The sequence below is a fragment of the Leptinotarsa decemlineata genome, unplaced genomic scaffold (assembly GCF_025532065.1).
Source record: "Leptinotarsa decemlineata unplaced genomic scaffold, Ldec_3_MD MMD2_tig00026307_RagTag_RagTag, whole genome shotgun sequence".
In the NCBI taxonomy this organism is placed as follows: domain Eukaryota; kingdom Metazoa; phylum Arthropoda; class Insecta; order Coleoptera; family Chrysomelidae; genus Leptinotarsa; species Leptinotarsa decemlineata.
In genome coordinates, this window is record NW_027412681.1 from 16,415,463 (window position 1) to 16,439,997 (window position 24,535).

The following is a 24,535-nucleotide window of genomic DNA, read 5'->3' on the forward strand; positions in this document are numbered from 1 at the left end:
CGATTCATCTCTTATTTTATTGATTTTGAGGTTTGAGGTAGTTACTGAAAATAAAAAAAGAGTGCAATTAATTTCAAAATGAACTCTATACAGAGATGTGTAGTCCATGCAAGGAAGTAACTTTCAGACACAAACAGTAAGAGAAAACCCTCACGAAGTTGCTTCATTGTCTGAAGAGGAAATGAAACAACTGTCTCCGAAACATGGAATGTCCGGATGTGACTGAAATATTACCTATTTTATATACTATATTGTGTAGCAGTATAGTGAATGATATCTGATTCAATTTTAAAACAAATGTTTGGAGTACAAACTGAATAGTAAAAAGTGTTTTTTGTATAATTCAATGTTCATATTGAAGTAGTTGTTTCAAAAGTATATTTCTCTCGTGTTATTCAATATTTATATGAAAGTGGTTGTTTCAATACGATTTTTTCTTTCTGTGTGTAAGTTACTTCTTTGCATAAACTATACATCTTGGTATGAGTTCATTTTTAATTGATTGTTTTCTTTTCTTCTTTGTAAGATTCCTATATTTTTCTGTAAAGAGATGGAGAAATAGAAAGCCAAACCCTTCTTTTTCCGAATATTATTGTCTCCTGAATATACCTCTTGAAATTCAGGTAGGTACTATTATTTAAATTTGTACATTTAGGTAACAGGAATTCATTCAATGGATTTCATGGATGAAAAAAATTGTAATTCAAAATCAATATAAAAATCAATTAAAAAAATTTTGTGGAATAACTCCAACTCCTTGAAAATCAACTTCAACCTATAATTTTCTTTTCCGAATCATGATGAGAAAAGAAGGCATTAAATTTTTTGATATCTTGGTATTTTTTTGTATTATTATTATTATTATTAACCAAAGAGCATACTACATAGCTTGTTAAAATAATATTGTTGGGTTTACTGATTACTACATAAGGACACATTTCAAAAATAAATTTAGATAGGCAATATTGTAAAATTAGTTTTTATATGGCTGAAAATCGTTTTATAAACAGCTATAACAGTTAAACATATATTGTTAAATAATAGAAGAGGCAAAATTGCAAAATTAATTTAGGTTGGTATACCTGTATGGGTGGTACACCTGGATGGTTCACCTGTATGGGATATCTTTATAGCATAAATAGCGTTAGCTTCGCGTTAGTTTCTAGTTTAATCTTCCACTTTGAAGATGATCACTTGGTGATCGAAACACGTGTTGAGGTGTTGACAATAACGATTTGGTGTTGGGAAAAAACTCCAGTAATATTCATTACTACACCAAAGGTTCCAAACAGTGCATCATAAGTATCGAAGACTATGATGATCCACCTTTGGCTAACTATAACAACATCTGGTTCCAACATGATGGTGTTCCTCCGCACACTACCAGACGAGTATCTAATTACCTGACTGAAAGGTTTGGTGATAAATGGATAGAAAATAATGGGACGGTGAGGTGGCCAGCAAGGTCTCCAGACTTAAGTGTTATGAATACGTTATTATTGGGTACACTGAAAATAGAGTTTATAGTCGGAGGGTATATCAAAATATTGAGGACCTTCAACACAGCATTGTTAGAGAGTTCGGAAGATTGAGCAGGAGGGAAATTCATCGTGCAGTAAGTAATATTCCAAGAAGGGCACAGTTGTGTTATCATGAACAAGCCAGCATTTTGAGCATTTGCTGTGCTTTACAATTGTCTTTACGTTTTTAATTTTTATTAATCATTGTTATTTGTTCAGTTCTATTTTCATTGAAAAGTCTAATTTACCTCATAAACAACTCATAGTTCGATGTGGTTGTCATTTTTCGGGATACAACAAGTTCAAATACATTTCTTAACACTTTTTCTATCGTATTTGTAATAAATGTGTATCATATTTCTTTTTCTTCATTCGTGAAAGCCATTTTTCGCAGAAAATTCAATGACTTATACAATAAAAAATGTCATTGAGTGTAACACATTGAAAGTCAAATCTAGAATCATCAAAGTCAAAGCCTATTAGGATAAGAATTAATTTTTTTCAATATCTCCAATTTTTCGAAATAGAATGATAACTTATGATACATCATTGAAAAGGTTAAATTTGGTTCTATTCAAAACAGAAAAAACCCAATGTAGCCCTCATAAGAAAAAATAAAGTTGATGATGGTAGCCGGAAGACGAAACGTCGAAAAGGAAATCTGAAAACACCATTATGTAGTGGGAGATAAGTGACAATGTTGAAGTTCAATTCATTTTCGAAATCGTTGAAAAATGAAGCCAGGAAAAAATAAACCCTTTTTCCAAAATTTCTGTTTTTTCCAGATATCTCCGGATATACTTGGAATTTCAGAACTTTCTCAACGGCATATTGTTAGTCAGATAAATACGCAACTTTTCCCCAATTTAACCATCTTCGTAACCCTCATAGTTTACGAGATCCCAATGGTGAGGATCGAATTTGAAACATCCTGTATATGGTTCGTATTTTATTGTTATTCAAAAATATCTCTTCATTTTTTATTCCTGATAACATGAATCGTTTCAAGGAGTAACCTTAATCGGGCATAATAATCACTTTGAATGTATCAGAATATACTTCAAACTTCACTTTTTTCCATATGCTCCTTTACTTTTTGATGAAACTACTACCTCACTAGAAATGAAGCGCTTGGTTATTCTTCTTTTTTTTGTTTTTTGAATTATAAATGTCTTTTGAAGTTCGTTGTCACTTCTTAATTTTTTCACTAGATTTTGAATCAGTTGAAAAAGTTATGAACACTCGTAAATTCAAAACTGATTTTTCATTTCTCTTCTGTATTGTATTTCTTTTACAGCTTGCTTTTTTCTCAATTTAGAATGATCTCGCAATAGAGGTAGGGTCAGATACGAAATGAAGCAAAATATTGCTTAATTTTGTCACCAATTCATAAAACATCATTTTAAAAGAAAATCTAACTTGAACTGAACAGCTGTAGACTATTATGTTCTGTTATGAAATTGTTAAAAAATAAGCTACACTTTCTATTTTTTATTTGGGTGTGATATCATTATATAATGATCATAACATTTGGAGGTGTGACGATTTTGCAAGAAATTATTTCTATATCTATATTTATATATCCTAAACCCTTCTCAATCTATACATTTGCAAGATCTATGGCATGCACCACGTACTAAATACATTATTAATAATTTTGTGTATTATATTTAAATATATCCATCGATTTTGGTGGTGTTTCAGAATATGAATTATTTTTCATACCTGTAATTCATTAATATGTCAATGATAACCTAATGATTGTTCAGAAATATTTGGAAATTCTCTGATTCTTTATCAACTTCGACAATTGAACTGTTTCATATAATGAAATTCTGATATATTCCAAAATTTTCATTGATCATAATTTCAATATAAGAGTAATTTTAAATGAAGAAAAAGTCCGATATTGTGTATGTATATTTTTATAGGGGGTATATTTTCCGAAAGAATTATTTTTTTAAAAGAAATGTTTCAGTTTTCTAACTCTCCATCTTCAAACAAAAAATGTAGGAAACTTTCTAATACAGCAAGAAAGCAATTCATCTCAAAATAAATTCCTTACAAAATTTTTAGATCATGCAGAAAGTGTTTCAGATACAAACTGGAAGAAAAAAGAAATGAATGTCATAGCGTACTGTCATTGATGACATGAGTAGTTTCAACTCATTCGTGAAATGATGTCTTCATGAAATTATTTGAGTTCTTCATCTTGTAAAGTTTTCCAGAATGATGCTAAAGAGGTAATAAGTCAAGTGTTTTATTCCGAAACTTTGATGTCCGCCATTGAGGATAACAGTGTTACATGTAAGTGAAATTTATCTTTTTCATACTGTAGTACGTATCAATTCTGTGAATGACTTCTGATTCGAATTCATAATTCCATTTTTCGAGTAAAAACTGAAAAAGTGTTTTGTTTGATTTAATGTTCACATAAAAATATTTGTTTCGAAAGTACTTTTTGTTTGGTGTAATGGAAGTAGTTGTTTCAAAAGTGCTTCTTCATTTTTCCAATTTGTGTCTGGAAGGTACTTCTTTTCATGATCTACACATTTTTATATAGAGTTTATTTTGAAAATAATTGCTTCCTTCCTCTTTGTGGAAGTTATTCATATTTTTTTTGTATATTGACGAAGAACTAGACAGCCGAAACCTTTCTTTTCCAAAAAACTATTTTCACCTTCAGTGTTCATTGGTGATGATGTTCATCCAGTAGACGCATCATTTTCGAAATCGTTTTGTTTTTATATATTGATGGATGCAGCCTGTTACTAAGTGGTAGGAGATCATTATGAAAATTGTGAAATGACACTTTTTATGTTTTTATACCACTTGTATTCATAACTAACGTTACTGCAGATTCGTCCAATACGGACATTTTCACAGTGAAGGTTATTGCAAACACTTCAAAGAGTTTCACAGTCTTTGGAGTACGTGAGTTCTAGTTCTTTTTTCACAAAATCAGAACAAACTTTTTCTCTAAAGTAAATTCTGAACTCACGCATCTATACTAGTGTGAAATTTGAGAACCACAGGTTTATTCTGAATCAATACATCTATATCACTTGAACACACGAACATTTTGTTATCCATGAAAATGGGGATCTGCTAATTGAATCTTGTACTTCCACAAAAATGTAAGGCGTCACCTTGGACTACAAACTCACATGGACTCCTCATATTGAGACCCTCAGGATTAAATTGAGAAAAAACTGCTATGCTCTGAGATTCATGGCTAATTTTTGTAGTAAAGAGATTTTACTGAGCTTATACTATGCGACCATAAACTGCCACTTGAGATATGGAATTTTGAATTGGGGTACCGGATCTGCTGCTGAAAGAATATTTATTTTGCAAAAATATGCAGTAAGAATCATTGCCGGTATTGGTTGGAGAGAATCATGTAGAAATGCTTTTGAAAATTTCAAGATACTAACTGTTGCTGGTCTCTATATTTATGAATTGTGTATATACGTTTATAGAAACAAGCATAATACACCTTTCCAGCAACATAATTATCCAACTCGTTCTAGAGGCAAACTGATGCCCAATATACATAGAACAACTCTTTATCAGAAAAGTTTTCTTTATCTTTGACCAAAAATGTTTAATAAATTAGAAGAATCAATTAAAATATCACCAAATCTTAACATTTTCAAATCAAGACTGAAAAAGGCACTTATTGAAAAAAATTGCTACACACTTGACGAATTTTAAACTGTTTTTTTATATTTTAATGACAAAATATCACAACTATGTGATAACATTGACTTTCATTTATTTTAAGTTATTTTTTTACATAATCTAAGCCAAACAAATAATTATATGTATATACCTATATGTATCATATTTTTAGATTATTGATTACTACAAACAAACATACTCTGTAACGTGTCCTACCCTCAGACGTTTTCCTTGTCACTGTACGTATATGTACTTTTTAACAAGGAAATAATAAAAAATTATTATTATTTAATGAAAAACAAATTTTTTGGGCATAGGGTTATTAGTTGTAATATTATGTTGATATTAACGAGATTTCACTACAGTTTCAATATCATATTGCCCGATTACTATATAATAATGAAAGCTGAAACAAATCTGCTAGAGAAAATTCAACCCAATTTTTTTCTCTTGAACCCACCAACTTATTTTTTCCAAATAGAAAACCAATATTTTTTTGATCTTTCAATTTTAATCGGATCAACCGTCACCGAATAATAATATGAATTCCAACCAACCATCCACTTCTTGACAATGATGAAGTTTGCGAATTCAATTTAGAATGTTTGTGGACAATTTCATTGGAAAGACCCCTGACTCTAACCATGAGCTCAGTTATGTAGCGTTAACTTTCGATTTCATCAATATTCACAAAAATCTAAGGGGGTCAAATCAGGTAATATAGTGGGTAATTCTAAGGGACCACGTCCACCTATCTACTTGTTTGAATGATTATAATCTAGCTATTTCCAAAGCAGCTCGTTATTTTCTGAAAACTCATTCGGGTTTGACAATTTTAAAAACCGGTGGACAGGCAAACGTGATCTCTCAGAAGAGCCTACTGGATCGCCTAATATGACGCCTCTAGATGAAGTTTGCGATACATACTCTCAATTCATTTTAGAGATTTTGGATAGAAGAAGAGTTGCTTGCATCGATAATACCCTACTAACATTTGATAATGTAAAAAATTATCAATAGACTTCATTATTGTCGTGAAGTAAACGATAAACATAATGAATATTGAATATTACTGTCATTTCAACACCTCGACACGTCTTTCGATCACCAAGTGATCATCTTCAAGAGAATGATCAAACTGATGAATATTTATTGGAATGACTGGAGTGAGTTTCGAATTACTTCTTCTGAGATTATGATATTCATTTATGTTTTGCGAATTCTCAAAACAAATATAAAACTACTAATTACTCAGAAATCAAATTGGCGCTACTAACTATTCGAAGAAATAGTTGGTAGCGCCTTTTCGGCGACAAGAAACGCATCACTATTATCTATCTCATTGAAAAGTAACGAACATGATACCTTTTTACGTCCGCGATGTGTTTTCAAACATTTAACAATGAAATGGACTCCTTATGCTTATTAACATTTTTCTATACTAGCATTATAAAGATTCACAAGGAATCGAGAACAAATCGATAAAAGATTTTTAGGGTCACTATTTTTTCGGATTCGAAGGCCGTGGATTTTTGGAAATTTTTCTTGACGTTTCGCTAGTGCGAGTGGTTAGCTTCTTCAGAGGTTTATACATTCTGGATTACTATCCGATGACTCAGTATTCGGAAAAATAGTGAGATTAAAAGCCTCAGCCGCGAAAGCCTCAACCATTTTGTCGATAGAAGATGGTTCAAAATCTATGAGACAACTGAAATAGAGATGAAATTTTTTATTTTCGACTATATTGCATTATATTTTTCATAACACCTCATTCCAACCAGTGGTGGTGTAGAAATCTATAAAAATTATTTTTGAAAACAAGGAATCAATGAATTTATTTTTCAGTTATGAAGAATCTGCTCAAACTGGAATGCAATCTTGATACTTCGAATATGATATATTTTGAAAATTGTATGACATTATTCACATAAATATTTGTTGTCCATTTTCATTTTCGTTTGAATATTAGATCCTTATCAATTTTTTTCAATTTCTGATTCCCATATTCTCGTAATATATTTAACATTGTAATGAGAACTTGCGATCGGGCCAACTCAATACTGAACACGTTCAATTGCTTTTATAAAATATTGAATGTGAATACATATTGTGAAATGGTGAGTTTTGGGTAGGTGCAATTATTGTAATTATAGAAGAAACAAAAGGTAATTGATACAAACAAATTCCGTAACACCTATCACGAGATTTGCACTGAACAGTTCAAAAAACCCCAACCAGTGTTTCACCCTTCAAAAGTTTTCTCAGGCGTGTTACATGAACATGCCTATTTTAAAATTTGCTGGTACTGCATGTGGATTTCATTTTATTTACTTTCATTTGAAAATATAACAGAGATCCTCCAAACAATCCAAATGAAAAATATTCAGAAATGAGATTGTTAACACAAACTATTAAGAATATGCCTGGGTTGGTCATATTTCAGTACACAAATACTTGAATAGATAATAACATTCAAGCATTAAATAAACGTATGAGTGAATGAATATATTTAATCCATTAACTGCTATTCAATATTCAATCTACTTCTTCAACACTCCTACATTCAAAACTGAAATATTCAAACAATCAGCTATATATCCTTTCAATGACACGAAAGGTGGCGTCTCTAATTCTGAAGTCTAGAAAATCATACGTTCACGTGAAATAGAAGTATATTCAATTTGTTGAATAAACTAACCGAAATTTCCTTCTTCCATTTCATTCTACTGACAAATCCAAAACGCTATAATTTTTGCAAATGAGGCAATTTTAACGGGAACATTGAATTTTGGGAAAAAAAAGAGATGGCTTTTCATTACGTCAATCATTCATTCTATAAAGCTAAGAACATTATTTATTATTTGGTGGTAAGTGCTACATACCTTACTAATTTTTCTCGGAAGTTTATATGAATTACGTAATATGTTTTCGATAAAGAGTTTTCAGTTTGCCAATCACATTATTCTAGATTTATTAATTTTCCAGATAGTGGAAGTTTAAAAACCGAAAGAAATCAAGAATAAAAAATACATTGATGGATGTAGCCGTTACTACGTGGTAGGGAATCATAATGAAAAAAAGAAATTTGAAACTTTGTATGTTTTTAACCACTTTTATTTGTAACTAACGTTACTGCAGTTTCGTCCTATAAGGACATTTTCAAATGTATACATTAAACTAACAATGGTTCATTACATTAGCCCTTATATACCACCACTGTAGGTACTAATAGAGGTACTTGGCTTAATTGAGTACCTGAATTTACAGATTACAATGCTAATGTGCCATTTTAAAAACCGGTGAGTAAACTAAATCGATTTGATCATTCAACAGGTTGCACCCGCAATGTTTATGCTTGTGAATTTCCAAGGATTCTAAATAATTGAGTTTGTAACCCTTCCTTGCATAGTGCAAAATTTCCGTATAGTTTAGATTTGGAAACTTGTGATTGCATGCCAAGGAATGGTTTGAAAACGTCAAATCATTTTTTCCTAGTCTGAAGGACTTTTCAAGTTCAGCATACCGTCCCACATAAACACTATTAGACACTTAAGCTAATAAACTCCATATTTCTCCAACTTGTCCAACTTATCTTTGGCATTGAAAAGGAGATTAGATAACCTGGCATGTGGTCCGAATGGGTAACTCTAACATATTTTGGAAAAAGAACAGAGATAATTGCGGGTTTCTTCAAAAAAAAAACAATGTGGAAGTGGCATTCAGATCACATGCCACATGCGGATTTCCTTTTTAATATCAAAGATAAGGTGGACAAGTTGGAGAAATCTGGAGTTCATAAGCTAAGTGTCCGGAGTTTAATAGTGTTTATGTTGGACAATGTGGTCGAAATTTCTAAAAACGGTATGCTGAACATGAAAGGTCCTTCAGACTAGAAAAAAATGATTCGACGTTTTCAAACCATTCTTTGGCATGCAACCACAAGTTTCCGAATCTAAACGATACGGAAATTATGCACTATGCAAAGAAGGGTTACAAACTCAATTATTTAGAATCCTTGGAAATTCACAAGCATGAACATTGCAGGTGCAACCTGTTAAATGATCAAATCGATTTAGTTTACTCACCGAATTTCAAATTGGCACATCCGCATTTCAAACTGTAAATACAGATACTCAATCAAGCCAAGTACCTTCATCAGTACCCACCAGGGTGGTTTATAAGGGCTAATGTAATGAACCATTGTTAGTTTAATGTACAAGTTTGAAAATGTACTTATAGGACGAAACTGCAGTAGCGTTAGTTACAAATGAAAGTGGTAAAAACATAGAAAGTTTCATTTCTCTTTTGTTCATTAAGAATGAAATAATGATACACAATTCCAAAAAAAATATGATGGATATTCATCAGGGAAATCGTACTGGCATAAAAAATATTCATAATATAAAGTTTCAAAAATTACCACTTCAAAAATTCTTTCTTAAAAAATTGAATATTTTGAACCTTTTCTTTCAAACTACAATTAGTCTAGTTATTTTTAGCTTCAACAGAAAATCAGAAAGCTGTCAAAGAAGTCGTCACTCATCCCAGTTCACTGGGTCACTATCTAACGGCACAATCGAAAACAAAAAAACAAGGGGCGATATCCGCACTAACTGCGCGTGCGCGTAGAGATAATCTAGAAGAGAAAAAAACTAGTAGCGGCTTCGCACAATCCGAATAGTTCTTCAGGTCCTAATCGGCGGTGGACTGGTTCGAAGTCTTCACCAGAGAAGGCTGGTCCGCCACGCCGTTCACTTGGTTTTCCACGGGGTGGGAATGTGACCGATTCAATTTGCACCACTGCGATTGTTGCATTGCATTGGTTGCCGGTGATGTTGATTGTGATTTGTGTGGTTTTCAAGGTTTCTGGAACCCAGTTGCCTTGTCGCAAATGACTCGAAAGTAGACGGATTTCTTGTCGAACGTGGTCAAGGGTTGATGTTGGCCTGTTCCAGAAAATTGTTCCAAAAGTTGTTTGCTATTGTGAAGTTGGGTGTCGACATATTGCTAAGGGGGTGAAAGTAGGTATTCATGGTTGTTGATTAGTTTTCGTGTATTTTCAAGCTTAATCTCTCGAAGTTTGGTTTTTTTACTTTGCAAAATAATAAGATACTTCGCTCCTGAAAAAACTGGAATTAGTTACTTTTCTGACATCCTGTATCTATCCTGTTTCTATCAACAATCATTTTTATTTTTGCAGGCAGTAATTTGTGTGTGGTATGATTTTTCTTCGAAAAATAAAATTGTTGGTCCATATATTGGTCCATATACGATTGATATTTTTCGAATGCTCTCGTTTTTTGTATGGATTATAAATTTTGTCATGAAGAATCTTTAATTATTTATCAAATGTGAATGAAGTTCTGGAATCAAAACATGGTTGAAAAGGTGAAGTATCAGGTCGAATTGCATTATATTTTCCATAATACCTCATTGGATCTAGTGGTGGTGCAGAAATCTATAAAAATTATTTTTGAAAACAATGAATTAATGAATTTATTTTTCAGTTATGGGGAATCTGCTAAAACTGGAATGCATGCAATCTTGATACTTGGAATATGATGTATTTTCTTTTTTTTTGACATTATTCACATCAATATTTGTTAACCATTTTGATTTTCTAGTGAATATTAGATTTTTATTCAATTTTCTCAGTTTCTAATATCCATATTTTCGTAATATTTTCAACATTATAACCAGACATTGTATTTCCGGACAACTCAATATTGAACACGTTCAGTTGAAATTATGAAATACTAAATGTGAATACATATTTTGAAATGGAAGGGTTAGTGTTAGTGCAATTACCGTGATTATAGAAAAAACAAGAGAAAATTGATACAAACAAATTTGCGTAACACTCTATCACGATTTCCTCTAAACAGTTCAAATGAGAGTATTTCGCTCCTGTAAAAATTGGAATTAGATATTTTACTGACATCATGTATACAATTACTGGAGTTTTTTCCCAACACCAAATAGTTATTTTTAACACCTCGACACGTGTTTCGATCACCATGTGATCATCTTCAAAGAGGTGATCGCTTGGTGATCGAGGTGTTGAAAATAACGATTTGGTGTTGGAAAAAAACTCCAGTAATAATCCTGTTTTTATCGACAATCATATTTATTTGCGCAGACAAAAATTTTGATGTGGTATGATTTTTTTTGGAAAATTAGAATTATTGTTCCATATATTGGTCCATATACGATTGATATTTTCTGAATGCTTTCGTTTTTTATATGGATTGGAAGTTTTGTCATGCAGAGACTTAATTAGCAAAATGAATGATGTTCTGGAATCGAAACATGGTTGAAAAATTGACATATCAGCTCTAATTGCTTCTCAATATGAACATGAGAAAAAAATTTAAAGAAACAGAAAAAGAAGGTAAACAATCAGATGATATTCAAGTTTTTCTATACTAATACAAGGTGGATAAAGAAAAAAATGCTTATGACGATTACTTTTCACTTTGTCGAATAACTTCCATAACCAAGCCTGACATAAAATAAAATATATACAGGTTGGAGTGATATATTCAGTTTTTTTCAGAATTTCATATATAGAAAAGGTATACAATGAGTTTACATTACACACGACTGTTATGAAATGAAGATATATTTTTTATTTTTTGGTGTTTGAGTTTCATAAACTTTCCCACGCTCAAACTGTATGATATAGTTGTTGTTAAAATAACCTATTCACATAAACATATTTTTCTGCTAAACGTTTAAATAACTCCTTTGACTCCCCTAGCTGAGTTTGAACAACTCTTTGTAGCTCTGGAATTACTACACATATTGCATAATAGTGCAGTTCTCATTGTAAGAGATTTTAATATTAGCGATTATGCTAGCCATCTTAATCATGGTACAACTAATAGGAAAATTACTATTCTCAATAACCTTTTTACAAATCTATGACCTATCTCAAAATAAATTTGTATATAATAAACTCAATAGACTTCTTGACCTGGTATTTTTTAATGGAGAGTGTCATGTGGAGAAATCAATGGATCCTTTCGTAGTCGAAGATCAGCTTCATCCTGGCTTGGATATTACTTGTGTACTTGAGACGAAGGCTAACTACAAAAATAAACTGCATTCCTGTTTCCAGAATAATTATAATTTCAAAAAAGCCAACTATCCACAACTGTATAATCAAATATCTCATATTGACTGGCCCTTCTTGGAAGTTCTTGATGACTCAGAAGATGCATCCACATATTTCTAGGTAAAACTTTATAATGTTTTCGATCGCTGCTGTCCCAAGTATACAGTTGAATCCAAAAATAAATATCCTCCTTGGTATGATAGAAACATTATTAGAGATTTGCAGGCTAAAAGCAGAATCTAGCGCGAATACAAGCGTGAGTGTAATCTGCAGCCCCTTGAAGATTTCAAACATCATCAAACATCATAAATCCCAACAGATTTTGGTCATTTATAAATAATAAACGAGGTAGCTCCAAAATATCACCATTACTGAATTTTGAAGGTCATTTGCTGGAGGGGCCCTCTAATATCGTAAACGGTTTTGCCAATCTTTTCAAACAATCGTATACCGTTTCTTCCCCTTTTCAACCAAACTCTGATGTTAATAATAATCACTTTCTTGATATATCAAGCTTCAGTGAAAACGAAGTATACGAGGCACTAAGGTCGCTCAAGCCTAAAAAGACCACTGGTTCGGATGACATTCCAGCTTTCATTCTAAAAGATTGTGCACTTGTGTTTGCTCGTCCTCTATCTATACTGATTAATATCTGCTCAAGATCGGCTACAATACCAAGGATCTTGAAATCAACAAAAGTCTGTCCCATTTTCAAGAAAGGAGATAGACGATATATTTCAAATTATCGGCCTATCTCTATCATTTGCAACTTTGCAAAGGTTTTCGAGATTTTGCCTGAGCGAGTTATATGTCGGCATGTAAGTTGCAATATAATATAAGTATAAACCAACACGGTTTTATGAAAAATCGGTCAACGGTCACCAATCTTCTCACTGTAACCCAACATATTGCTGAATCTATTGACAATAGGGCCCAAACTGATGTTATTTACACAGACTTTTCTAAGGCCTTCGACAGGCTTGACCATGGCATTCTACTGAACAAACTAGTAGCCTTTGGATTATCTCCATCCTTAATCGCACTCTTTCAGTCCTATCTACGGGATTGAGAACAATATGTTCAGCTCAATGGTTTCAAATCTACCGAATATAGTGCTTCTTCCGGTATTCCACAAGGTTCAAATCTGGGACCGTTGCTCTTCAATATATTCATTAATGATATTGCAGATATAGATGTGTATTTCCTTTTATATGCCAATGATCTAAAACTATACTACCTCGTTGAGAACATAGATGATTGTGTGAACCTCTCAGCAAACTTAGGACGGGTTGTAGAATGGTGTTATCGAAATAACTTGTCGCAGAACCCGGATAAATGTAAGGTCATGTCCTACAGTTTGAAAACGAATATCTTGAGCTTTGATTATTCAATAGAAAACGTTTCCCTGGTAAGAGCAGAAACATTTACTGATCTTGGCGTCACATTTGACACTGCACTCTCATTTAATAGGCATATCGATAATGTTGTAACCTCCTCCTGTCGTTTGTACGGATTAATTGCTCGTAACAGTAGTTATTTCGAAGAAACTTCGACCTTAAAAACTTTATTTAATGCTTTCATGAGATCAAAGTTAGAATACGCGTCAGTTGTGTGGAGCCCCGTTTATCAATATCACACTGATAGAATAGAAGCAATTCAACGACGATTTTTAAAATTGCTAATTCTAAAAACCGATGGCATTCATCCTCAAATAGAAACAACCCACTCTGAATTGCTACAAAAGCATAACTTTTGCAGTCTCGAAAAAAGGCGTGAATATTATAGTGTTGTACTAACCTATAAAATTATCAAAAGCATAGTTGACTGCCCAACATTATGTTCCAGACACCCGAGTACTTTCTATATAAAAACATCTCGCACAAATGTTCTGGAGAATTCTCCGATCCATACCATGGATCGGAGAATTCTCCAGAACCATACCATACCATACCATACCATACCATACCATGTGTAAAGTGACAAATTCTGTTAGTGATAATTTAGATATATTTAGTTGCAAATTGTCAAATATAAAATCCCACTTCCTAAAATAATCGTTTTGTCACCTTTAATAAATATAAAATTTGTAGTCTTCATAGTCACTTATTTCTATTGTTTGTAGTGTTTGTAGACTTTACAGTAGCGTCATTGTTGAATATATGTCAAAAAGGATTTCACTTTGTGTGAGGTTAAACTTACATCAATTGAATAGTCGAGTGGGTCTTCCCAAATTTTTCCCTATAATTAATTTCCTTGAAACTTCAAGTCATAATGAACTTCAAGTTCAACACAACGAAAGAGTAATTTAAGAAACTATTAGAACTTCTCTTCAAAATTCCTGAATCCTAACATTGACACAAATTGAATGTAAAAGATCGAATCCTCAACGTGATTAAAGCCACTTCATATCACCAGTGAAGTGTTTCATTGCTAATAAAAAAACTAGTTTTAATGCTTAGCTCCAGATATGTGTGATCAATTTTTGATGGAGAAACATTTAACGGTTCAAACCAAATATAGACTAATCAAGATACGTTTTTTATGGGAGACGCCTAATTTGCTAATGTTATTATGACACCGCTTCTTAAGATCGATCTCACAAGCGTGCTTTCTTTTTTTATGTTTGCAGCGTTATTATCGAAATATGAATTCGACATACCTATGTTGGGTTGGAAACTACCTGCACGGCTTGTTTAGCATTCTTGGTGATTTAATGAACTGATATCTATAAGCGCTTCCGATTCTCAATCATTTGAAGTCAATGAAATTTATAATTTATCTCTGAACCTGAAACTTATTCTGGTGATTTAATGAAAAGTCCACAAAACAGGGTTCAATAATACAGTGTGTGGATAACAAACTGAATATACTAATTTCAGTTAATATTTATTCTGAAGAAGATTTCTCAAACATTTGCTTTTGGCCAACATAGATAGATATATTTTTTTTATTGACAGTTGAATGTTCGATGCAAGTCAGTTAAAATACAGGCTGTAACATAAGACGTTGAAATATTCAAGTGACGAATTCCTGAGACAATTTTAAGAAAAAAAGTCTTGTGTGTGAATTTGTGTCCGAAAATGCTTAGTTTCGGATATACGGGGTGTTGAAATTGAAGTCTTTTGTTCGATTTTTGAAAAAAACTCTTGCAAAAAATAAGTTATTGGCACGAAGTTTGGTACCCTGGTTTTTTTTGACGTGGGAAATCATTATTTCGTATTAATTTTCATGTAACATCTAGAGGGCGCTGCGTACGCTGTCATTATTTATTTCTAATTGCCTTAACATTTTTGACAGAAAACTTTTGGTAATTTTCATGGAAAAACCTAATTCCCACATATTTTCCAAGTAAAAAAGGTACACCTCCTCAACAACGCTGGAGGAGATCATTTTCGAAATATTTACAATTTTCTATATCGATGCCTATTACTTAGCTCCTAGGGCGCTAAGTGAAGTTGCTGAGAACATTACAAAAACTAAGTATGTGGTGGATCTCGTCAAAGTAAACAACTGTTTCCTATAACATGTTTAACGAAGAACGATTCGTTTTCGAAATACAGATTGTTGAAATTTTTCAAAACATGGTAGGTTTTTGTCATAAGTTTTTTGCAATTTCAGTTATTTTCATGAAACTTTATACGCAGTATACCCGTATAGACTTCTTTGAAAAATTTGTCAGGTTTAAGTATTCAATTAGAAAGTGCTACATTTCGGAGTTTGTAAAAAAACAATTCGGAGAAGTACCATGTTATTTATTAGGAAAGTAAACATATAAAAATTGAACGAAACAACTATTACAACTACTGTTCGAAGTGACGACCCCCAACAGTAATATGAGCTTCTGCTCTCCTCATCAAAGAATTCCGCACCCGTTGAAAAATGCCCGGAGTGTTTCTTATCGTTTCGCAGCAAAGTATGATGCGATCCCTCAACATTTCCCCGTTTTCAATGGGGCTAGCATAATCTAGTGATTTTAGGTGTCCCCAAAAGAAAAAATCGACGGGATTGGGGTCCGGTGACCTCGGGGGCCAATGCTCAGTGCCTCCTCCTCCTCCTCCTAGCCATCGTTGGGGATATGCTACGTCTAAAAAATTTTTTGCACACTAAAATGAGCTGGAGCTCCATCGTGCATAAACCAAGAGTGATTTCGGAGACCAATGGGAACATCTTCCATAAGTTGGCAAAGCTCGTGCCCTAAAATATGTAGGTAAGCATCTTCATTCAAACGTAAGGGGAGAAAATAGGGCCCAATTAAATAATCCCCAATTATGTCTACCCATACATTGAAAGATAATCTGTCTTGGAAATGAGTTTGTGTTATCGCATGTGGGTTATCTTCCGCCCAAATGTGGTTGTTATGGAAGTTCATGATACCATTTTTTGAAAAATTAGCCTCATCTGTGAAGAGAATTTTCAATGAAATTTGCGGATGTTGTTCGACTTTTCTTTGAAGCCATTGAGGAAATTCGATACGTGGTTGGAAATCACGTAGCGTAAGTGCCTGGACATGCTGAATATGATAAGGATATAATTGCTGTATCTTTAGAATTCTGTAAATTGTCATGTGACTCACATTTGAAGTTTGACTAATTTTTCTTGTAGTTGTCTCTGGATGCTCACTAATTTCTTCGAGAACCGCCTCCTCCAATTGTACAGTTTTTGTAGTCCGTGGCCGTCCTACTGCAGAATTTGTTTCAAAGCTTCCAGATGCGGAAAGTCGCCGGAAAAGATTCGCAAATATCGCTGCACAAGGAGTCACGCGTTGGGTATACCTTTACTGATAGATGAGTCTAGCGTCGCTTGAATTTCCGTCAGCCAAGCCGTATGCAAAAACCATATCAGCCATTTCAGCATTCGTAAAGTCGGGTATGGTAGGTACCAAAAAATCCCTTTATAAACTCCGAACTGTAAATTTGTCAATTAATAGTTAAAAATGTGACAGCGAACTTTCATAGCCTACTCGATTTATTTAACTTAATTTGCAAGCGGAGAGTGACAAAAATTATTGAAATCAAATTTGGCTATAAAGTAATATGCATCGATATAGAAAATTGTAAATATTTCGAAAACGATCACCTCCAGCGTTATTGACGAGGTGTACCTTTTTTACTTGGAAAAGGTGTGGGAATTAGGTTTTTCCATGAAAAGTACCAAAAGTTTCGTGTCAAAAAAGTTACGGCAATTTGAAATAAATAATGACACCGTACACAGTGCCCTCTAGATGTTACTTGAAAATTAATACGAAATTATGATTTCCCACTTCAAAAAAACCCCGGGTACCGAATTTCGTGCAAATAACTTATTTTTTGAAAGAGTTATTTCCAAAAAGCGAACAAAAAAATTCAATTTCAACACCCTGTATCTCCGAAACGAAGTATTTTCGGACATAAGTTCATATAGACTTTTTTTCTTAAAATTGTCTCAGGAATGTGTCACTTGAATATTTTAACGTACTTATGTTACACCCTATATAGAAAGAAAACTAGTAACAAGTTGAAAATATCAAACCATAAGTTCTAAATGAAACAAAAGATAATTTCCAACATTACAATATTCAGTCTAAAATTTTTGAGGAGTGTCAAAAAATGTATGTATGAATAAGCTTCATATATCCAATAAAATAATATTAAAATACGAATCGCGCATAATTGAAGTACTTAAATACTCCCGAGTACTATAAAAATAGCAATAGATAAAAACAAATGTACGGTGTTAGTCCTACTGGGTTTCATCAGGGCGTTTGATACTATTAATCACAATCTTTTGCCAAGCATTTTGGATTATAATGGTTTTTCTGCCAACGCTTCTACATTATCGACGGACTATTTCAAAAATAAACAGCAACTGGTTAGTATAGTGGAATACAATTCAGATACCTTATATCTCAAATCAGGGGTACCTCAAGGATCCATACTCGGCCCTTTATTACTCTCTATATATACATCCAACTTACTACACGCTATTCACACTTGTTAGGGGCATTTATATGCCGATGATACTCAAGTATCATCTCACAACGTGCCTATTCTGCACTGAAAATCATCCATGTCAACCGACATATTTTACCTAATTATGTGAATCTTTGGTGCTTTCACTTTTCAATTATGCGGATGTTCTTTAAGGCTTGTGTTTAACCAATCAATGCAATAATAAGATTCAAAAAGTTTCAAAACTGGTGCCTTAGGATAATTTTTGGTATTGGTCGGCGACACAGGATATCATATAAGCTTCAAGAAATTGGATGGCTTAACATGGAGAAAACAAGGTTACTTCACGCTGTCTGTTTTTTCCATAAAATAATTGTAACAAAAAACCTTCATATCTTCATAGGAAAATCACATGTCGTACGGACATCCATAACCTGAATTTTCGATATAAAAATATGATTGCAGACACCAAATTTGTCGAAAGTATAATTCTGTCCCCAACCCCCTCAAAAAATTAAATTTCACAAAGTTCAAAACTAGATATAAAGATTATTTGTTAGATCAAAATTAAATCAAATTATTGATATCTTGTAAGGCATAGGTGAATTAAACTCTGTATGCAAGGTGTTTATTCGTATTTATATTGTAATATCATTATATACATATAACAATCACAGTTTTATTTCTGTTTTTCTTTTCTGTTTCTTCTTATTTGTTCTCTTTTCAGGGTTATGAGTGGAAGAACATTTTCCGTGATGTATTTTACTACGGACGATGAACTTCGCGCTTAATTTCAATTGTAAGTTGAATATATAAGTTATGTTGTGTTTTTTGTTTTGGTTATGAAATAATGAAGGCGATATTATTATTATTATTACTTCTGATTCTGTTTTTGAAGGCGCTTTGTTTGAGCATTTTCAACGAATGAGGGAGATGATTGTAAAGATCGACATTCTATGAATTTTTCAATATAACACAATGTGTTCATCCAAATAGTCCGCCACGAACTTTGACTTTGAAATATCGAAAAAAATAAATGATTTAAAAAGTAGAAATATCATAGGTATGTTTTTTATGAAAAGGCACATTCAGAAAAATTTTTTTAACACTCCAAGGTCGGTGTCTGTACGTAAGTAACGATTCATGTTGGATTTGAATCACTGTAGATTATATTTATCTGGAAAAAATGTATTCCACATGATCGCCCTTCTCTTTTGATTGAAAGAGTTCTTGAAAAGTGTGGTTCGGAGTGTATCAGGTTGAACCTTGAAGCGATAAGCAAGTGAATTCTATCGTTAACGTGAATATTCGAATTCATTGAACTTTAATGGGTCATTGATGAGTAGAAAGTTTTGTAATTGAGTTCAACTGATACTTAGTTGCAAAGGATACTGTAACCGAGGTGCGAAACAAACTGCTATCGGAAGGAAGTGTATTATTATTACTAAATAATAAATGTTTCATGAAGTTATTTTGAGATCTTCATTAAAAAAGACATAAATTGAAAAAATAGATATTGCCATATATAGAAAAATATCATTATTGATATTCTGATATTCACCGTGTCAAATTGAATTGCCAAAGTTCCAGTGATAATTTCCAATTTCAAACAAAACTCTAACTGGACATGAAAAACCCACCGAAACGCCATGAAAAAATTGTTAAAATTGCATATTTTTTATCGTTTCACTAACTGGCTATTTGGTCAAGTATATTGGTTAATAATTCCACTCTTGTGTTTTGGCTATGAATAAGGCACAAATAATTGCTGAAACTACTGTAACAAAATTTTGATGAGTGAAAGTCTTATTTGTCAGATTTGAACAGATATGAAAACTCAAACTTGATTTGAACGAAAAGCGATTAGAATAATGTTTATAACCATATATTGAAATTTAAATAAATATGCTTTTGAATGAAATATATTCATTTTATTTTCAAATTTGATGTTGAAGAGTTGATTAATAAGATATGAATTACTTTTTGCCAAAATGAATCAATTTGAAGCTGAACTGTTTGTGAATTGATGTAATTATGTTTCAAATTATCTAGGTCAGTCTCAAATTACCTCAAATGGACCAATGGTATGGAAAACAACTAGTTTCCTGGCTATTACTACGAAGGGCGTTGGATTATATCCGACAGGTGTCAGTACAGGATTCTTCACTGAAGTTATTCCTACATATGCTGTTGCATCAGCAGTTGTATCAACAACTGCCGGAATCGATTTTCAATTATTAGAACACACTCGCAGACCGGTTCCATGCTATTTGGCCACTCGTCAGTGCAAGGTAGTGTCTATCATCAACATGAAGTCGGTGATTTTCTATGATTGAAAATCGAATTAGTATCATTTCTCAAATCAGGCAGAAGCGAACGCCAAACAAAATGTTTGTCATCGTCCCCTCTGCCCGTGAACGAGGTAACCAACCTCATATCCGAATTAGCCTAATTCCTTGTATGAGGAAGTTTCCTTTCTATTCGTTGCTACATATATAAGGAACAGCTTGGAAAGCCAAGAAGAAAAACCTCTAATTATCCGAAGATAATTCGTGTTATTCAACATATGTGAGTTAGTTGTTAGTCTTCACTTCCAGAAACCAAATTGCTGGTCGGTCGATAAGATGTTGAAGCACTTCGCGGTATTTACTTCCTGATGGTCGATAAGATGTTGAAATATACCAAATGTGAAAAGTATGGTTTGATTAACCGCTTCCTATACAATTCTGTCGATTCCTTCAATTCTTTCTCTCTTTCTGTATAAACACAAGTCGATTAATTACTTCAGCATAAACATTTGGTGCTCGGGATTCGATGAAAACGATGAAGGTCGTTTTTGCCAGGACCTGATTAGCAAAAGTTCTACCGGTGAGAAAGTTGTCTTGAAAAGATGGTAGTCGTTTGGCTAGAGGTCTGTGGAGTATAGTGGGCGAGTCAGAACTTCGACGATCAGTTCGTTTTATTTTTGGATGGTTATTTGTGAAACGTGCAGACGGGCGTTGTTATGGAACATGATCGGACCTTTTCTATTCATCAGTACTGGCTGCTGACAAGAGGTTTTAGATGCCATCGAAAAATGGGGAATGAGATTTATAAACGACACATCCTACTGTTTAGGCTCGTAGTTGATAATTACAGGAAGAAAATTGGTGATTATTATTAGTAGAAACAATAACAATACAACGAAATTGATTTTTCTTTGGAATGAACAGATTCAGGTGATATTTGGTCCAGATTTATATAAAAACATCAGGGTCACCGTAAAAATTGGTTCCTATATCCCGATGATACATACTTAGTTATAGAAACGCTTGTCAAGTGACAGGTTTTTGTTCTCGTGTGTAAAAAGTGTTTTTAATAAATACATTTCATGTCAGAGGTAGCAATTGTATCAATCAAATCGAAAAAAATTAATCCCATTTCCAGAATATATAATCGGATTGTTATTGAATAACAAATGAAAATTTGATCAACATATTTCAGCTTTGAATGTTGTTGCAATGTTATGTACTTCGAATAGTTTCAAATGAACTGAGTTCATCCACAACAAAAATGGTATATCATTCCCTGATTAAGTCCCACCTGAGATATGGTGTTGCCTTCTGGGGATTTGCAGTCAACAACTTTTTCATTCAGTGTGTGTTTTGCAAAAGCGAGCGGTTAGATACTTATTCAAGGTGGGAGTGCGTCAGTCATGCAGACCATTATTTTTGAGAGAAAAAATGCTCACTCTTACTTGTATTTTCATACTTGAAACTGTTTGCATGATTTACAAAAAACATAATATGGTTGGAACTCCGGAACATACAAATTACATAACCCGGCAAGTAACTGAAAATAAAATACATATTCCTGTTCCAAAAACAAACCAGACAAAGTATTCTTCAATTTATGAAAGTAAAAAGCTGTATAATCACATACCTTACGAAATTAGGAAGGAAAAAGCTATAAAAAGTTCAGAAATCTTGTTAAAGATGTCCTTGCAACTAGAGCGTATTACAATCTTGATGAATATTACAATGAAACTTTGCTGTGATTTAATATAGGTGTTTTTTTTGTTGTATATAATGACACATATACTTTAAATTATATTTTATACTGGGATATATCTTATTTCATTGCCATGACATGTAAACTTATGTTCAAATTGTGTATATTTGTTATTTACATCTTTTGAAAGGGACTATACAAACTATTTAGTCTACAATTTGTTCAATTTTATTTTTTATTGTTATATTCTATCTATTAGATATGTGAACTCAGTTTTGCTCAAATTGTGTTTCTGTGTATTTGTGTTTTTGAATTGTTTCTTTTCTTTTATTCTTTGAAGTGCTATATATACCTGATTTTTTAACAAGCTTTGTCAATAAAGTTGTATTTTCTTGGACAATAAAGTATATGCCTATCTATCCAAATATCTAGTCCACCGATATTCAATCCGATCGAAATCTGTATTTTACAATCATTGGGTACGTACTCCATATTATAATCGAATTCGAAAATGTGGTCCAAGGTTAATGAATTTGCAAAGGATGTGGTTTGTGTGACTCATTTCTAGGTACACGATCTTTCAGAAATGGGTGTTCAAATTTGACATTGGCCCGGAGAAACGAAGAATGAAAGCTACTGAGTGGTTTCCCTTCCGATCAATGAATGAATAAAAAAAATTCAAATCTTTTTTCTTGTTCTATCACTGAACTTTTCTCAAAAATACATTATTCACAAAGTGATCGCTATCTCAATATGAATGTATGAAAAATCTTGTAATCGATTGAAATTAAATACATTTTTTTGTATTTGTGTTTTTTTTTAGTCTGCTGGCTTTGCTTTGTTTCACATTTCTCAAAATTTGTCGATACGACAATTAAAATAAACCGGTAAATTTTGTGACAGTTAGTAAATCTGTCTCTTCAAGAATATGTTATGAAAAATACTCGTTTTCACATGTGTGTGGGTAATTTTAAACGAAGTTTCGTACTGTTTAAGGTACGAGATGATTGGATTACTCGACTTCATGTCAGTAGGTGTAAACAGTTAAAATAATTTGATATTTAAAGTTGAACACTCTATGAGAAACCTGCTTATTGTTCAAATAATGTTGTTCAAGATTTATCTTGATTAGAAAACTATTTTTGGATTTCCTCTTTTCTATGTGTTATAGAAAATGAGAAATTTCAAACAAAAAAAATGAATAGCAAGAAAACACTCGTATGTAGATGATCCACGGAAGTTTCTATCAGATACGTATGAATCAGTGAAAATAATGCACCTGAAACAACTACTTGCAACAAAAATCTCATTAAAATATTGTATTACATACGCGCTTTCACGCATGAGTTGCTCATCGTCAGTGTCGACGTGTTCTCAAACTCTGAGGCCTGGAATGACAGAACGCATCCTGACAGGTGATTTGAATGTCGTACATTAATTCAAATTGGTATTTGATTAGTCGGATACCAATTTGCTAAGTAGAGTTATGAGTTCGGTTTGTATATATGTGCTATTGATAACATTTGTTCTGGTTCAGATGGTAAGCCTTGCACCAACTCCACATTTCATATCACCATGTTTTTTTATTTTTCACATAGGACACTATGAACATGAGCCGTAATTGAAGCATTATCTTGTCTTAATTCTTCATGAAGGGTTTAGTATACGCCGTTGAGGATTCTTACACAATTCAGTGGATGAATAGCACAATGTCTATGCCGCATAGTTTAATTTTTAAGTTTGTAAATGCCATTCGGAATATTTTGAATCCATTATTCATTAACACACACCCTTTTGTAACATTGTTACAATCCAGTACATGACAACAGGCGTTTTGATGCCTTCGAAAAATGGGGAATGAGATTTATAATCGACACGACAAAAACAATAAATTGATAGATGTAGCCGTTACTACGTGGTAGAAGGTCATCATGAAATAAAACTTCTGACTAATGTTGGAGTCTCCTCCTATAAGGACATTTTTAAACAATTATATATTTAGTGTAGGCAATAATAGAGGTCTTTAACTCATTTGAAAACTGGTGAGTAAACTCGATCGATTCAATCATTAAGCAGATTAATTCAAAATGCTTACGTTTATGAATTTTTAAGGATTTCAAATGATTTAGTTTTCAACCTTTGCTTGCATAGTGCAAAGTTTCCATATCGTTTAGATTCGGAAACTTGTGGTTGCATTCCAAGGAATGGTTTGAAAACGTCGAACCATTTTTACCTAGTCTGAAGGACCTTTTATGTTCAGCATACCGTTTTGAGAAATTTCGACCACGTTGTCCCAC

The 24,535-nt window shown here is 32.8% G+C and overlaps 1 protein-coding gene across 2 annotated transcripts in view; it reads right to left on the minus strand.

Moving 5' to 3' along the window:
* Positions 1-9,774, minus strand: part of Nox (NADPH oxidase) — a 439,945-nt gene extending 430,171 nt beyond the window's left edge. For both annotated transcript variants that reach the window (XM_074181192.1, XM_074181191.1), the window contains exon 1: positions 9,625-9,774. The gene's annotated coding sequence lies outside the window, so the exon portion shown is untranslated. The remainder of the gene's footprint in view (positions 1-9,624) is intronic.
* Between the last annotated feature and the right edge of the window lie 14,761 nt (positions 9,775-24,535).